The sequence below is a fragment of the Macaca mulatta genome, chromosome 1 (assembly GCF_049350105.2).
Source record: "Macaca mulatta isolate MMU2019108-1 chromosome 1, T2T-MMU8v2.0, whole genome shotgun sequence".
NCBI lineage: Eukaryota > Metazoa > Chordata > Mammalia > Primates > Cercopithecidae > Macaca > Macaca mulatta.
The window spans coordinates 171,374,656-171,393,474 of record NC_133406.1 but is presented as its reverse complement, the minus strand read 5'-3'; the positions used below and the strand labels follow the sequence as shown (position 1 = coordinate 171,393,474).

At 36.7% G+C, this 18,819-nt stretch overlaps 1 long non-coding RNA gene across 1 annotated transcript in view; it reads right to left on the bottom strand.

Annotated features, from left to right (window-relative positions):
- The window catches only part of LOC144337805 (uncharacterized), a 33,663-nt gene extending 17,142 nt beyond the window's left edge, over positions 1 to 16,521 (bottom strand). The window contains exons 1-3 of the long non-coding RNA XR_013411394.1: positions 16,215 to 16,521; positions 10,533 to 10,607; positions 8,177 to 8,216 (exon numbers count right to left, since the gene is read on the bottom strand). This is a non-coding gene — a long non-coding RNA (uncharacterized LOC144337805). The remainder of the gene's footprint in view (positions 1 to 8,176; positions 8,217 to 10,532; positions 10,608 to 16,214) is intronic.
- Between the last annotated feature and the right edge of the window lie 2,298 nt (positions 16,522 to 18,819).

Sequence of the window (18,819 nt, the reverse complement as noted above, 5' to 3'; positions counted from 1 at the left end):
TTGTACTATAATGTTACTAATACATGTAAGAACCTTCATTTTCACAAATTTATAGTAAAGGAGAAGAACATAAACAATTCAGTGTTAAATATACAGTAATATTATTTCATAACAAATTTTGGATATTTCTTTAATTAAAAGACTATAATATTGAAAGCCTGACTACATCACAGTATATATGAAATGTAAAGTACAGCCAAACATGTTCCAGTAATTTAAAGAAAAGAAAGGAATAGGACCAGCCACAGGAGGCACAGACAAAATTTGTAGTGATGCTTAATTATACCCTTTGCATCAACTCAACCTAGATTATATAATGAGAATGATGCTCCCAACAGGCAGACTATTTCATCTAGAAATAATAGTCTTCTATTCCACTATGTAAGAGGTACATCAGCTACTTGCTCATCTAGGAGGGCAAAGATTACCTCCATTTGCCAGTAGTCATAGGCCCACTACATTCTAAAAACTCAGATTGGAATTTTTTAAAGAACACTTCAGGTTTCAGTTGTTATCCTGGACAGTACATTATGTGTCATTTGGTGCAACAAAAAGATGACACTGTTCCCAAAACACACCTGAAATGGAGTTAATAAGGGAAGATGTTCAAAGTCATTATTCAATAACATGCTGCCTGGTAAAATGGCTAAACACACACACGCGCACAAACACACACACACACACACACACACACAAGCTTTTCTTGAAGTATAATTAGGCTTTTTAGACTACAATATCAGAGATGTTGTGTGACTATAAGACACTGAACTTCTCTGAATCTCAGTTTCTATGTCTGTAATAAGGGGATTATAATGCCCACGTATTCACATAGCTATTATGCCAATGGAGAACATATTAAAACTTTATAATGGCCTTTATAGGGCCACTAATAAGAAAGTGACAGATAACAATCATTAAATAACTTTTATCTACTTCCCTATTCTCTTGCATGTGAAATTTGAAGGGCTCCTGACAGTAGTTCTTTCTACAAGCAGACTGTGTCCCAAGGACAAGTCTGGTTTTGGTGGACATACCACTTGATTAACTTAGTCATCTAAATTAATCCTCCAGTCTGAATTGTTTTAAAACAATCTTGGCTGCCTTCACATTAGCTAATATGTTATATTATGCTATAATAATAATAATCATTTTCATTTATTGATAATTGTGCATTATCTCCATACCTAAAAGCTTTCCCAAAAGGTGAAAAGTTATTCCCATCATTTTGCAAATGAAAACATTTAGGCACCATTAGACTAGAAGGCATATCCAAGGCTCTACCAATAATAGCACATGCCAAAGCTGGTAACCAAGGAGCTGTGCTGACACTCAAGCATGGGTATTTCCATGACACCACATGGCCTCTCTTTTGTTTCTCATCTATCTACCTCAGCAGTCTATGAGATAGAACCTGCATTATATTCATGCTATTATCTTTACTGCAAGATACAATTCCAGGTATAGAGTAAATCCTAAATAATTTCATGAAGGAATAAGGGATTATTCAGCCCACCTAATCATGTCATTCATTTAAGCTTAATACATACCTTCAAATATATTACAATAGGCCTATAAAATTCTCATTAGAAAACTATAATCCCAACAAGAAAGATTGTTGTAGTTAGTTACCTAAAATAAGTTCTAGGTTGTTTTCCTGAAGGAACTTGCAATATATTGGGAGACTCCATATGTATAATACTAAAGTAATCTAAAACTGAATATATTAAGCTAAGAGTGATGTCAAATGCTTTAGTTATGCACTGGATTCTGCTTTGGCTGATCAGAAAAGTACCCACAGGGAGGTGATATCTGACTTGACCTTTAAATGATGAGCAGAATTTCAGTAGGTGACCATAGGACAAATGGCATTTTGAGCAGGGAGAGATGTATTAGCAAAATCAAAAGAGTAATTTCTATGCATGACAGTTGTACTTAGAGCTAATTTAGGCTGTATCAGAGACCTTCTAAAACTCCAGAAATAACTTAAGTTTGCTTCATTGAAAGCCAAACTAACCACAAGGCTGAGCATTTATAATTCATCTTTAAGAGTAAGAAACAGTGGCCAACTTTGATCAAAAAGTTTACCTTTATCTCTATCCTAGCAAGGCATGGCAGGGAAGAGTCAGCTATTATCTTTGACTTGTGTAGAACTAGATGAGTGTGAATTAAATGAAAGAAACAGTAAAAGATGAGCCCAAGGAGAAGGAAAGGAGGGAGATCAAAGAAATCCTTGAAGTGTTAATTGCAATCATTGAAAAAGAGGTAACAAGAAGCTAAGAGTAAGATGATCTGCTATAAATAGCATTTGAATGCACAATATTAGAAGGTCAGCAGATGGGACTCTAAGAAGTACAAATTACATATAAATTCAGACTAAGAAATAAGACTGTGGTAAATTCAGAGAAACATGACATCAGATAAATTCAGAATTAAGAGATAAATTTTTACTTTGTGGGTTAAACCAGTTACATAGAAAGAATATGGCTAAAACCAGCTCTTTGCAAAAGTAACTAAAGAATAAAATGGTTCCCCAAAGCAAGGAGAAAGGAGAATTTGTAGAAACAGATTCATAAGACCAGGATGTGGTCCTAGGAGGCAGTCCATAGTAAGGAAAGTGTATGAACTCTGGTATGAAGCATGTTGAATTTTGCATATTCTCTGTAGGTAGCTCTTACTGATTGTGTTACCTTAGACAAGTCACTTCACTTCCCTGAACATCCATTACTGCGTCTGTGTACTTGCTGTAGTTATACCTGAGGAGGCAGCATCCAGACCCAGATTGCCTGGGTTCAATTTCTAGCTCTATGATTTACCATCTGTGAACCTTGAGCAAGGCAATTAATCACCTTGTGTCATTTTTTTATCTGTAAAATGTAAATGATTACCTATATGTCACATCACTCATAAAAATCATTTCCAGGGGGTAAAAATCAAAACTATAAAGCCTCTTGAAAGCAATATGGAATATCATCATTATAAACTCAAGAGTGAGTAGGATATTTTCAACAAGAAACTTGGGCTATAAATCTCAAACAGAAAAATGGATAAATTTTACTACATTAAAATTAATTACAAAGGATACAGTGAACAGAAAAAAGACATAAAATTGGAGAAGATATCAGCAATTCATAGAAAACATGAAATCCTGTATTGATATTCAGGATAGAGTAAAAAAACAAAAAAAAAAAAACAACAAAAAAAAACACCTTAGGGAAGAGAGAAGATATTAACACATTCAAAATAATGGTTCATTAAGATGGGACAGGAGAGGAAAGTGATGTGTGTTTTATTTCTTAAGAGGGATAGTGAATACTTAGGTGTTCATTTTATCATTATTCACATTTTATACATTCTTCTGTGAAGAGTATTCGTTTCTCAGTATATCTTTAACAATGGAGATTGTAATAAATACCTACTTCATAAGGTTGTTGTGAAGATAAGCGAGTTACTTAGAATAGTGCCTGCAGCATAGTAGGTATTTAAAAGTGTTAACTGTTATTATATTAAGACATTAATAACATTGTAGAAACTTAATAGAAGGTAGCTATTATTTTTAAGCTCTTGTCTCATGAAAGAATGTGTTAACAGAGAGAAAGTGGTCTGCATTCCACCAGAACACAAGAAAACCATCCCAGGGAAGGCCTGAAACTCACTTGGCATGTTTGACCCGACAGTGGAGGTGCTCATCACAGTGTTAAAGGTCTATTATACTGGCCTTAACAATCCCCCTTGCAGTCATATCAAGTTCACATAATGACCCTATATTTTCTCATATGGCAATTCTCAGAAGAACAGGATGTGTAAATCAAATATTCTGCTCCTTTGCTGAGTTTTATCTCATTTTATTTATTAATAGGAAAACATTTTTCTCTCAGTCTCTTATGAGTAGAAGTCTTAGCTTCCTCACTTCAGAGAGCATCAATCAGAGCATGTTTCTAGACTGATGAAGCAGAGGACCTCGGTCATGATCCAGCCTCAGAGTAAAGCTTTGCCTGATCAGCCCAGCAGGCCCCTCTCTGATCAGTCACTAACTATAAAAAAATTGAAGACGAAAAGTTTTGATAAGAGATTATGTTTAGGGTTCTTGTTAATGATATGTGTCATCTCTTGATATCATTTCAGTGTACTAGAATGGCCACCAGGCATTCTTTCTTGTGACGAGCTCTGAAGTATTACTCAGAGAATGTAAGTGAGTTAACCACGTGATGTAAGCAAGTTACATGCGTTGACCGTACATGACCTAATGAGAACGATGCTCCCGACAAACAGGCTATTTCATCTAGTCATAATATTCTAGATGGTTAAAAATACTCTTCTAGATTATTAACCACAGGAAAAGGGAAGGTCTGTGATAGCAAGTGGGTCCTGAAATGATGGAAAAGCACTGATCATCAAACCAAAGAGAAGAGTAGTTTTTTCATGTGTTCATTTTAGAAAGACATAAAATATCAGGAGAAAAGCTGAGCTATTAAAAAGACAATGAACACTAGGCTTGGACTATAAATGCAAGAGAGAGAAGATTCCACAGAGGGCATAGTACTTGCTCTGTGTATAACTTAGAGCATGAAACATGGAGTAAATCTACTTACTTCTGGGCTTTAGGTTTAGAAATAAACAAGTGATCAAGGAACTACACATTTATGTATGATTTGTATGTGAATGAGATTATAGAATCTAGATCTGAATATCTATGCTCATATGTTGGTCAGTATTATAAAAAATGTGAAGTAATCCCCAAGGAAAGTGATATAGTTTATGTAAATAGATACTGTAATAAAGCAAGAAACAATGTGTTTTCTGACCATAATATGATAGTAGTTGAAATTTATTTCAAAAGCTGGAAAATTTGACAGAGATAAATACAAGGAGATCAAATTCCCATTAGAGTAGTGTTCTTAATAGTAAGCAGGTTGATAAATAGGAAAGAAAGTTCTCTCTACACTCAAAACATCCAGGAGTGGTAATACTTGGTGATACATGATGTAAAAAACACTCACAGAAGAAATAATAAGCCCCAAACTCTAAATCTTTAAGCAGAAATTATGGGGGTCCTCCCGTTAATTTTAGTTATGAAGATATTGGAATGAAAGTAATACACAGCACCAAAAGTAAATGAGGCAAGTATGATAACTCCAAGTTGATTAGGAAAGAGATAAAATAGATAGATTAGATGGATGGATAGATAGATAGATAGATAGATAGATAGATAGATAGATAGATAGACAGACAGATAGATGTGCAGATACTAACAGAACCTTCATAGGGCATACACAAGAACAAACATACAAATAACATGTTAAAAAATAAAAAAATAATGGATTAGAGAATAGTTTATTTTGGAATAGTTTTAGAACACAAAGCACACAGAAAGAATCATTGAGACATTCCTTCATTGTTAGATAGTCATTGTGCAGAAGCAAGATGAATCCACACCCAAATTTGCTTTGGATGTCAAGACTGATGATGAACACACATACACACACACACAAACACACAAACACACACACACACACACACACACACACACCCCAAGAGAATATGAATAGATTTATTCCTTATATAATAAATTTTTTTGAGAGAGCAAGGTAGACTTCCCAAGCTGGCCCACAGATGGCTTCACAGAACAAGAAAAGGAGACTGGCTTGGATTTTTAAATTGTGGTTAGGCTTGGGGCTGGGGCAAAGATCTTGATTTGAATCTTTTCCATGCATCAAAGCAGGGAGCAGCTGAGCTTCCTAATTAGTTTGCCCAGATATTTGGGAGAGGGTGATGGGCCTTAGATGTGCACCATGGAATGAAGCTGATATATTTTTCTGGCTGCAACAAGAAGGTATTGAAGCATTGGGAGATTTTGAGCAATCAGAATATGATCTAATTTACATGTTTAAAAGCTGAATTCGTTTGCTTCTGTATTGAGAATAAATGGAGGGAACAAGAGTAAAAGCAGAGACATTAGAAGGATTCCGAAGCAATCCAGGTTGTTTTTACTTGGTAAGTAGCAATGAAGGTGGTAGCAAGAGGTTAAATTTTAAAAATATTTTAAGAATAAAACTGACTTGACTTGGTGACAGATTGCATTTAAAGTATAGGGAGGGAAAAAAGGAGCATAGAATGACTCCTAAGTCTAAGTCTTGGTCAAGTAGGTGAATAGTCATTCCATTTAATGAAATGGAGAAGACAGCGGTTGGAAGCAACAGGAGAAGTTGTGTTGGGACATGTTAAGTTTCAGATACCAGTGAGACATTTAAGTGGGATTGTCAGTTAGGCATTTTGGTATACCAGAGTCAATACACTAAGAATTCTATACATTTTAATGTCATCACTGGGTAAAGACCAATCAAAATTATGATTTGTCAATACATGTAAAAAGCACAATGTTTTCTCATGTGTGTAAGCTGTTTGAATGTCTTCTTTTGAGAAGTCTTGGTTCATGTCCTTTGCCCATTTTTAATGTTTTATTATGATTATTATTATGATTATTACTATTTTGAGAAGGAGTCGCACTCTGTCACCAGGCTGGAGTACAGTGGTGCCATCTTGGCTCACTGCAACCTCTGACTCCCTAGTTCAATCTATTCTCCTGCCTCAGCCTCCCAAGTAGCTGGGATTACAGGCATGTGCCCCCACACCCAGCTAATTTTTAGATTTTTAGTAGAGATGGGGTTTCACCACATTGGCCAGGATGGTCTTGATCTCCTGACCTTGTGATCCGCCCGCCTAGGTCTCCCAAAGTGCTGGGATTACAGGTGTGAGCCACTGCGCCCAGCTGGGGTTATTTATTTTTGCTTGTTGATTTAAGTTCCTTATGGATTCTGGATATTAGACATGTGTCAGATGCATAGTTTGTAAATATTTTTTCCTTATCTGTAGGTTATCTTTATATTCTGTTGATTTTTTTTTCTTTTTTTTGCTGTACAGAACATCTTTAGTTGGCCCCACTTGTCAATTTTTGTTTTTGTTGCAATTGCTTTTGAGGACTTAGCCAAAGATTCTTTGCCAAGGCCAGTGTCGAGGAGGGTGTTTTCTAGGTTTTCTTTCAGAATTTTTATAGTTTTGAGGTCTTACATTTAAATCTTTAATTCATCTTGAGTTAATTTTTGTAAATGGTGAAAGTTAAGGATCTAATGCTTATTATCACTAATCAACAGAGAAATGCAAATCAAAACCACAATAAGATACCATCTCATAACAGTCAGAATGGTTATTATTAAACAGTAAAAATCAACAGAAGCTGGTGAGGATGTGGAAAAAAGAGAACACTTATACATTGTTAGTGGGAATGTAAATTAGTTCAGCCACTGTGGAAAGCAGTTTGGAGATTTCTCAAATAACTTAACCCAGCAATCTCGTTACTGGGTATATACCCAAAGGAAAATAGATCATTACACCAAAAAGATGCTTGCGCTCCTAAGTTTCTTGTCACACTATTCACAATAGCAAAGACTAGGTACCCATCCATGGGGAACTGGATAAAGAAAATGTGGTACATATTAGTATATATTATAGAGTACTACACAACCATAAAAAAAAGAATGAAATCATGTCCTTTGCAGCAGCACAGATGGAGCTGCAGGCCATGTCCTAAGTGAATTAAAAAAGGAACAGAAAAACAAATACTGCATGTTCTCACTTATAAGTGAGAGCTAAACATTGAGCACACATGGACATTAACAGGAACAACAGACACTACAGATCACTAGAGGCGGGAGTCAGGGATGACATGGGTTGAAAAACTACCTATTGGGTACTGTGCTCACTACCTCGGCGCAATATACCCACGTGGCAAACCTGCACATATACCCCTTGTATATAAAATTAAAGTTGAAATTAAAAATTAAAAAGTCAGGTACTTTAATTTACTTCAGCAACATTAATCAACAAACATCGTGAATTTGTTCAAAAGAAAGAATGCATAGGATGAAGCTAAAATCCCTACACAGGTTCATCAGCCAATAAGTGGAGGAAAAGCCTCTGTGATGCCACTCGATTGGATTGAGATCATTTCTGAGTTCTCTCAAACATCTGAGAATGGCTTTGAGCCAACTCTTGGCTGCAATTTTAATGGCACATGGGTCAAAGATGTAATGACCAGCATGATGAAACGAGAGATAACAGTACTCAAATAAAAGTAAAAGAGACAATATTTTATAAAGTAGAGGCAAGAAGGCTTACTTACCACTGACTACATCATTTGGGGTTAGCGTCTTGCTCACAGTCTGGCAAGACAACAGAAGACAAGATGCTAAAGTTAACAGCACAAACTTAAGGTAAGTGCATATAAATGTTATCAGGATAGACTAGGAAGAACTTAGATATTTTTGTTGGTGAAACAAATTAAAATTTTTCCTATTATGATTATATTATGCTGTTCAAAGGGAGATGGAATGTGTGAGGATGTTTCATTCAAGTGACCACATGTTCAAAGCTCTTGGGTACATAAAAATAAATTAGCTTAGGCAAGGACATAATGTTCAGGTTGCCCTTGAAAAATCTAAGACTGGGGAGTACATGCTTTCACAGGAAAAGTTGTTCACCACCTGCTTTCCTATCCACATGCCACTCTCTCCATGCTTTCAGACATCTTCCAGTTGCAAAAATCATATGTTATTTCTCCCATTTCTGGAAAACTTTATCAAAGCCCTCCATTATCTAACATCAAACGGTTTTTTCACATCCAACATTCCACTCATTATATTTCATCGTATATATTTCTACTAAGCAGTCCTTCTCTTATGTTCTGCCTCAATGTTTTAGAAAAAATTTTCCTACAAAATTCTCATCCATCACCATCCAGGCTAACTGTCTTCTCCTCTGTGAAGCTTTCCTTGATTATCCAGACATAGTGAGTCTTTGCTTCCTGTGCTTCTCTTCAATAACTAACTTTGACTTCATGAGCAAGTACTATAGCTGTTATATAGTTGTCAAAGTCTGGTTTTTCAGTAACTATAAGCATCATGGAGCCAGACACCATATTTCATTCCATGTTCTAGTTTTTTCTCAGCCCTTTGCAGAGTACCACGGTAGTTATGTACAAGAGAGGCTTAAAATAATGAAATTTCAAATGTTTTAGCAGTGCTGTTATAGAATTAGGATTCAATTAATCTTAGTTCTTGATACTAATATCAGTAATTTTTTGGTGGGAGGGACAGAGTTTCACTCTTGTTGCCCAGGCTGGAGTGCAATGGCATGACCTCAACTCACTGCAACTTCCACCTCCTGGGTTCAAGCAATTCTCCTGCCTCAGCCACCTGAGTAGCTGGGATTACACCTGCTCACTACCACACCTGGCTAATTTTGTGTATTATTAGTAGAGATAGGGCATCATCATGTTAGCCAGGCTGGTCTCAAACTCCTGACCTCAGGAGTTCCACCCTCCTCAGCCTCCCAAAGTGCTGAGATTATAGGCGTGAGCCACCACGCCTGGCCTATCGGTAATTTTAACACAAAACCAAAGGGGCTGAATTATTTTTCTTAATTCCATTTTCCCTATTATCTAACTATACATTGAAGTATGATCCAGAAGTTTGGGGAAGACCTGGTCCTAATTCTTCACAATTTATGTAGCATATTCAGAGGATGAGCAGAACATTGGTGCCTACTCATGGATCTAAATAGCCTTGAAAAAGCTTCTATTTCATTCTCTTTGTTCTACAGTCTGGTTGCAAGATCCAAAGATTTTAGATTTGAATTCAGGGCACCATGGTTCGAATATGTCCTCCAAAGTTCATGAATGGGAAACTTAATCCCCAATGCAACAGTTTTGAAGGTGGGGCCTTTCAAAGGTGATTAGATTAACGAGGAATCTGCCCTCATAAATGGATTTACGTGATTATCACCGGAGTGGGTTTGTTGTAAACCAAGATTGCCCCCCACCCCTTGCTCTCTTGAGTTCTCTTGTACTTCTGCCTTCCACTATGGGATGACACAACATAAAAACCTTCACTAGTTGTGTGTACCTCCACCTTGAACTTCCAACATCCAGAACTGTAAGAAATCTCTCTTCTTTATAAATTATCCAGTCTGTCCATTCTGATATAGTAGCACAAAATGCACTAAGACAAGAGGGAATTTTCAAGGTGCAGTTTATCATATAACCTAACTAATGAGCATTTTTAAAGTTCTTGATGTCTCCATACAAAGATGCTGTGAAAGAACAAATGATTTTTCTTCATAGCTTCACTTAATTTCTTTTCATTCATAGTTATTTGTGCCAAAGGTAACAGGCTTTATCTTTCTTCTTACTCTCTAACAGTATTCAGCTTTATTTAAACAAGCTGTTCTCCAGAAGAAAAAGTTTATGTGACTTTAGAACCCCATATCACATAGAACTATAATAAAACAAATCTTTAATAAAATATAATTCTTATAATTTAAAAAAATAATTTTTTTATTGTTTCATTTTTATTGGCATTTCTGGAATGATTAGTCACATTGGAACATTTTGAATTTACTGGAATTTAATGGGTCTATCAAATAACTGTATGGCAAATGGTCATTTTAAGGTAGACTTGGCAATTCCTCATTTTGCTTGCATACATCACTGAGTTTTTAAGCTGTAAGATGCAGGTTTGACCCTCATTGTGAACACAGCTTAACTCCTGAAAAAGCTGTCTAAGAGGCAAGATTTTTTTCAGTGAAAAAAAATAAATAAAGAAGTTAGCAAAATATTAATTGCAATGCAAAATCTATAGTTATTACTGTGCTGTTAAGGTGAACATATTGTTATGAGCTAAACTGTATCCCCTCCAAAATTATATGTTGAAGCCCTAACCTCTAGTATCTTAGAATGAGACTGTATTTAAAGATAGGGCCTTTAAGAGGCGATTAAGTTAAATGAGGCCATTAGAGTTGGCCCTAATGCAATCTGAATGGTGTCCTTATTAGAGAAAATTGGAACGTGCACAGAGAGAGAGAGTGAGAGAGACCGGGGGTGTGCAAACACACGGAGGAAACACCAGGACTACATGAGGACAAAGGACAAGGTGGCCATCTGCAAGCAAAGAGAGAGGCCACAGAAGAAACAAAACCTGCCAATACCTTGATCTTGTACTTCCAGCTTCCAGAACTGTGATAAAACATATTACTTTTGTTTATGCCTCCCAGTTGGGTATTTTGTCATGGTAACCCTAGCAAACCAGCACACTTATTTCACACTAAGGTAGACTACCATCCATTGGAGTAAGACTTCCTGGCCTCTCTTACTACCTTTTTATCTGATTGGTACTTAGGGAAATAAGCTGAGAATGCATGGCTTGACCCTTCTCTTATAGCTTCTTTCGTTTTGTATCTGTCTGTCTCCAAAGAATACATGCTCCTGTCTGCTGTTGGCCAGAGCAGGTACTGGCCTTAGACATCTTGGTTGCTCTCTGCTTTCTTTGTCCTTGGAAGCTGCCTGCCTGCTGTGAGCATGCTTTCTGCTCTTCTCATTCCTGCTGTGAGTTTTATACTGGTAATCTCTTTCCCTGAGGAGGGAAGACTGCTCTCTTGCAGTGCTGCCCAGGACTGGGTGTTTATATTTGTACATGCTTATATTTGGTACAGTTTTTAAAATCTCACTGTTACCCCAAACAACATTCTTAAGAGCTAATTATTTAAGTCATTGATCAAATTGACTTTTTGTCTCCATCTGATTACTACTTTCTTTATTCCCTTTGATTTGTGGTGAGTTGGAAAGCGATATACTTCATTTTATCTTTAAACCTCAACATAAAAGAAATTAAACACCAAATTAGAATAATCCTATAGGACTCTGGATCTGCTCATGATAAATAATTTATTATGCACCAATTCATTATGGTCCCAAAGCTACACAAGCCAATGAATGAACTGCTTATAGACATGCTCTGACTCTTCTCAACTAGAAATGACTGGTTGGTTGGTTTTGTTCAACGTCCCACCTAAAAATCAAATTTCCAGTTTGTGCTTGTTCTTAATATGTTATTCTCTTATCTATCCTCTGAGTTTTGGACATTGTATTACTAATCCACTTTTCCCAAAGGTAAACAACAAGCTCAAGAAGAAGGAGAGCTACAAGCAGCCCAATTTATACCTGGTTGGCTGTTCTGTTAAGAGACTTGATTTTAGTAAAAAGAGACATATTGGCTTACCAGTGCTGTCAAATTATCCAAGCTATAAAATTAATATAATAATACTTGTAATTGAATTCACTGTGGATGTATTATGTGCCAGTATGTGTGCCTTATAGCAGAAGTCTAAGTGTGGCACATGCATTGTCTAACTTAATTCTTATAACAACTTTATGATAAAAGGAGGTGCAGGGGGCTTAAAATATCTTGTGCAATTTCACCCAATTGGCAAGTGACGGAGTTGAGAATTAAACTTGGGCTTTCTCACTCCAAAGTCCGTGTTCATCACAACTTGCCACTTGCTCTATGCCAGGAATAAGCATTGAGAGCCACTAAAAATCTTTCAATAAGGGGAAGAAATACACCAATTTGTGAAGTCACGGTCAACTGGAGAAGATTAACTACTGAACAAGTGACTTCTTTCATTTCACATTTTTGAAAAAGTAAAATTTTGAGTCCTAATTTATAGACCTTTTCTCATTTTTTTTCCCTAAAAGTACACCTACATTTTCCTTCTTTTGTAAAATAGAAGAAAATGGTGATTTAGCCATTACTATAGTTGTTTTAAGCAAATAAGTGGCTCTTGAATCACATTTTATAGTTCAACAAAACAAAAAGTCAAACTGATTTTGCCAGAAACATAATCTTAAAAGATTTTTAAGTGTTTTAAGATTCCTAAGTAGACTGTCTTAGAAAACAAATGCTAAAATTAAATTACTTGGCAAAACTAAACTAATATATGAGTGCTAACCTAAAAGTTACCCAGCACAAACAAGTAACCATAGGGGCATTTTATATTAAACTTTGTTTACAGAACAAAAATTCCCACTTGGTCCTTCTTTCTTATAAATACATTTCCCAAGTATTAGCACATTTTGTTAATTGCCATTGGAATCATGCTATTCTCTATTAAAATCTAAATCTGGATCATGTGAAAATAACAGTGTAAGTAAAAGTGAGTCTTATTTCTTGTGCTAGATGAGCTAAGTATAGTTCTCAAAATGCATATTCTCTGATAAGATGGTCACTCACAAAAAAATTTTTAAAAATCAAAGATGATATGAAGACCTCCAAAACCATATGCAGAGAAATTTAATGAGTATTAATGATATTCTAAAAGAGATGCTAGACTTGTTAGTGGTGAGCAAGGATGCTTAGATCATGCTAGTGTTAAAACCTAACAGATTTCCTAAATGCCTTTCATGTTGAGGCGAGATTCCTGTTTCCATGGCAACCTGCAGTGAGTTAAGAAGGGTACTGTTAAACTGTATGGCAGTTTTGCTTAGTCTCTCTGAAAGAAAAATGTCAGGAGAAACCATTTCTCTATCCATGATTGTAATCAGAGATCCTCTACCCCCAACCACAAGCTTCTACTGCTGTTCCTGAAGAAGATATTAAGGGCAGTAAATCAGAAATCTATTTAATGATCTACTATACTCTGCATGAGCTGCAGACCCTTTGCTGGTCCAAAAATCACAATTGCAGCAAATTAACATTGGCAAGTCTGTAAGAAGGGATCAAAACAAATAAAGGTGCCAAATAATGATCAGGAGAAATAATGAGGAAAACATCTATGATGCCTTGATTCCTAGAGGCTGCTTTCAAATGTGTTAAAACAACTTCCTTTAGGGTAGTGCCTCACTCTCCTGTTTTTGAAACTCTGCTATTCTTTGCATTTGAGAAATAAAATATAATGCATATTTCTGTTGTTCTGCAAGGAATCCAAATCAAAGCTCTGACAAGAAATATCCACCCACATGTTTGCTTCAGTTTTTCCTAATACACTCATTACCCCGCGCAAAGCGCAAGACCAAGTGATCTCACCCAGAATGACAGAGGCAGCATGTCCACTGGCAATTATCCTAGTGTATTCAATGGGAACAGTGCAACTGAAAATCAAAGATCCTGAAACAAGGCATCTGCTACTCATAGAAACTCAAAGTCAATTGTTAAAACTACATTTATTTTGCTGTCATAGAACATTTGTAGCTAACATTTATTGCACACCTATGAGTACCAGTCATTATGATCAAATGTTTTATATGCAGCATCTTAGTGATTGTCATAAAACTACAAAAGATAGGAATTACAAATATTATTTCTGGTTTTACAAATAAGAAAATTGCCTAAGATCACACTTATTCTAGGAAAATTTTTTTTAAAGTAATCAGAGGTAGACTTGGAGGCTGCCTCTCCCTCCCTTTTAAGTATTATTCTGCTGTTTAAAAATTAACATATTTATTTACAAATGTATGCATACATACCTTTAGGAGTCATTCCAGCAGCTTAACTGAGTAAAACGGTCTGGCAGGCATGGAGAGACAATAGAGCCTAGTGGGGACTTAGGCAGTTGGAGTTCACATGTCCCAGCTTCTGCTGAGGTTTGTCATGCAGAAATGTGGGTTCACTGTGACCAGATTTTATTTCTTTTCAAGACAATCCACTAATCCCAATTTTCAAGTGAAATTTACACATTTAAAAAATGAGTACCATGAAAAAGAGTGTGAGAACCAAGAGGAAGATCTGCTCCAGGCTGCCTGATTGTTTTCTCTGTGTTAGAAATTATTCATGCTTCTCTCCAAAAACAAAAGTATTTCAAAAGAAGATTCCCCCACCACCATGAAAACAAAACACAAGGCTAAAATTTAGCAAGGCAGTAAGAACGGGAAAATTTTAGGTTTTGGTGAACCTTTCTGGTAAATAAAATGAAAAGAATAGTTGCATAAATAGCATCTAGGGGTAGTGCCTCCTTCCAATTTTAATTTTATTTACTGAATTTCTCACAGAAACTTAATGCTTTCCCTTTTATTCAATGTATATTTTATATCAAACAATTGAAGCAAAGCAGAATTCTATTTACTCTTTAATTAAATGAAATAACATTTTTAAAAAACGTGTTCTATAATTTGGTTCTGTGTGATGATGCAAGTGGCAAGTTTAATTTCATTCAACTGAATGACAGCAATAATCATACAGAATAGAGATGAGTAATTTAGATTTTCAAAGCTTCTGTTCTTGAAGTTACCCAAAGTGTCAAAAGTACGAACAGTCTTGAAGGTATACACCTCCCCAGCAACAGCTTCTTTCAGGCAGCAAGCAAGAACGAAGCTGAAGATAACACTGGAAAGTGTTTACCATTGATTCCCTTAATGCATTTACTTCTGATGACAGAGGGGCAAATTACAAGACTATTTCTATACACAGAAAAGAAAAAATAAATCTGACCCCCTGTTTTAACTTAACTGTTTCATTAACATGACAATGAACAACAAAAGCCCTTCTTGGGAAGAAGGTGTGGTATGTATGTTCAATACATTTGCTAGATATTTTCTAAAGCAATGTTGCTGTTACATTAACCAGCAACAAATTATTTTATTGGAATAGTGGTGTTAGGTGATTTTCCACATTATTTTACTGCAGTCATTAATTGACCAGATGAAAGACCCAAAGTTACATGAAAGTGAACATGACTATAAAAATAAATTTGAGTGCTCACAGTGGTCCAGCAACACCTGTGACAATTTATAAATATGGCCCCACAAGGATATTTCAGAGATTTTTTCCTAACCTTACAAAGCTATAAAGAGAGACTGTAAAGCAACCAAGCTCAAGCAGCATTTTGTCATTAATAGCAGCTGATCAGACCTAACAAATCCTTGAAATGCAAGCACATATGGGTGTAAGTAAAAATTTGTTTCTAGGAATCTGAATTTGAGGGCCATGGCAAGGCATCAGGATAAGTATCTGAATCTCTGTTTCCCTTCATGTACAGACTGTACTTCCCATCGACCACTGTTACTAGACAACAATGATGTTAGAGGGGTAGTGCTGTTTCTATGTGTTCTTATTTAATGTACACAACTCTGAGAGAGAGTGATTGTTATCTCGATGTTACAGAGTAGGAGACTTGTGCCCAAACAGCTGAAGTAATTGACCAAAGAATCAAAGGAGAAAGGGCCAGAGCAAAGATATAAGGCCACCCTTTTTCATGCCAATGCGCCCATCATTCCAATGTTAGAATCCTACTGCTGTATTATTATTGTGGCACTGTGAATCCGGGACTTCACCGAGTTCCAGAGAGCTAAACAGGCTGAGAGAGCTACTCCATCATTTGAGGAACAATCTTACCTGTAAAATGTCAATAATGCCTTTGCCTTGCCAATTCCATGGGATTATTGTGAAGATCAAACGAGTAAATGTGTACGTAAATGAGATTTGAGCAGCAGAGATCACCAGCAAACAAATTGTTAAATGACATCATTGGTTCATCCCGTCAATTAAATAGAGGAGTATTTACTTTGCAAGAGGCAATAAATGATATTCCTTTTCTCTTATGATTTGAAACAATACAGAGACAGACAAGAGAGCTAGGCAGAAAGAGATCAAAATATGAGAAGCTAACAGCATGGAGGACATGGCTTACATGTGTGGTAACCATGGAATTCCTAATTGTTCCTGCACTCTAGTTTAGATCTCTGAGTAAACAAACAGAGGGAGATTTAAATTTTCAGAGAACTCCCTTATTCTGTCGCCCAGGCTGGAGTGCAGTGGCGCGATCTCTGCTCACTGCAAGCTTTGCCTCCCGGGCTCACACTATTCTCCTGTCTTGGCCTCCTGAGTAGCGGGAATACAGGCGCCCGCCACCGCGCCCAGCAATTTTTTTTTTTTTTTTTTTTTTTTTTGGTATTTTTAGTAGAAATGGGGTTTCACCATGTCAGCCAGGATGGTCTCCATCTCCTGAGCTCGTGATCCGCCCGCCTCGGCCTCCCAAAGTGCTGGGATTACAGGCCTGAGCCACCGCGCCTGGCCAGAACTCCCTTACTCTTCATCAGCAACATACTGGCCTGAGGAAAAGAGAGCAGAAAGAAACGAATCCTTCACATTTAGGACTATTGGACTAGGTGAGCTCTACTTGATACAAAATCACGGACTGAAGGCTCTACTTGCTTTTCCTACTCACTTGCTGGGAAAAATAAGAGATGGGGCTAAAAGCGTGGAGGGTTTAGGAATAAGCTCTCCTAATGTAAATCAGATTAGTGGATGACAAAAATTTCACAAATAGTAATCTCAGTCTCAACTGTGTATTTGTTGTGGGATCATAGGCCGCTATTTCAGTCTAAATAAAAATAAATAATGAACACCAAAACTTGACTAAGGCAAGTGATAAGATCACCATGTTTAAAACCGTGAAAAGACTCTGCTTAAGACAAAAGTTCCCAGGCTGTATTGCGTGATTCAGTTTGCCCCTCTCGTTCCTCATCAATTAAATATGTTGGCATTTATTGTGCATCTGAAGTGTACATTCCTTTCAATCTTTCTTCTCCTCTTGCCTAAACAGAATTAAAGAGTATGTTAGGAATAAAGATAGGTGGAAATTTAGCTTTACCGAGAGCCACGTGGAAAAGTTTTGACTGAAAATATCTCAAAATAGTTGTCACTCTGAATTTGGTCTCATTCTTTCCCTCTAGTCACACTCTCCCAAGCTGCCTCCCACATACATACATTGTCACACAACTTGTGCCCCAAGCATTGTATGCTTTCCACAATCACCCGAGAACTCCAAGCTCCTTCATGCACGCAACCTTCTGCATTTCTGGTTCCCTTTGTCCAACATGCCATAAGGTCTCTTTGTTGAACAATGAACTCTTGCTCATTTTTGAAGATTAAGCCTATGAGTTACTACCTCAAGAAAGCTTTCTATGACTCCCAGAGTCAACCACTGTTCATTTCTCCATTATAGCACTTACCATGTTCTATGTGTAGCAGGATGTTGTACCTAAGTCAGGCTCCGTGCGTTATTAGTGGGTTGACGGACACAATTTGCATATTTTGGATGAGACTTTTAGTTTTTTGGCTAAAGGAGAAGGAAATGCTGTGTTTTTGTTTCATTGGTTGTTTCAAGCTCTTGAGAGACAAACAGAAATGGAAAACAATGGAGCCTATTTCCCTGCCTAATTCCTTGAATAGGTTGTTGGCTTTGTAGAGAGAAGAGTGAAAGTCATGGCTGGAGACTTTTTCTGAAAGTCTGTGAGACCCTGGACATCGATGGCTCTGGTTCAGACACCATATTGCTTAAACTCAACTAAGACCAAAGCAGGGGCAATTTTCCTACCCTACTCTGGCACAGAAAAGCGGAGTGGCTTAGGACCAACATCAATAGTAACCACAGTGAAGTTCCCACCAGCAACTTTATAAAAACAGGACAATGTTATTCCTCTCCTCCTATGGCTTGCTTTATCAATGTGTCTACAATAAAGTCCCTGCAGCTGATAGATCAGTTTATGTACTGTAAGAACCACGCACTGGCTAGTTCTAGGAATCTTTGGAGATGTTTAAAAGGAGGCTGAACAGTTAAGTGGTCAGGTGGGTGAAAGAGCAGGGCTGGAAATTTGAGGGACACGGAGTTACATATTCTATGGAGCATTAAAGGTTAGCAAACAACTGGATAGCTTTCATTGCCAATGTGATTGCTATCATAATTGTTTTATTGCATAGCTATATATTCTTATATGTTGTACACTTCTTCTGATCAGAAACAATGTCTTGATAACCAAAGTTGTGCACTTCATCCAGTAGGCACTCCATGCGTGAGTGTTCAATAAGAAAATGATTAAATCAAAGCACAGAGCTGATCATTGCTTTGAGCAAGTATTGTTTACAATCACACATACTATTCTTTATGTAGTATGAATCCTTGTAAAGTTACCTAGAATCATGAAACAGCAACATGAAA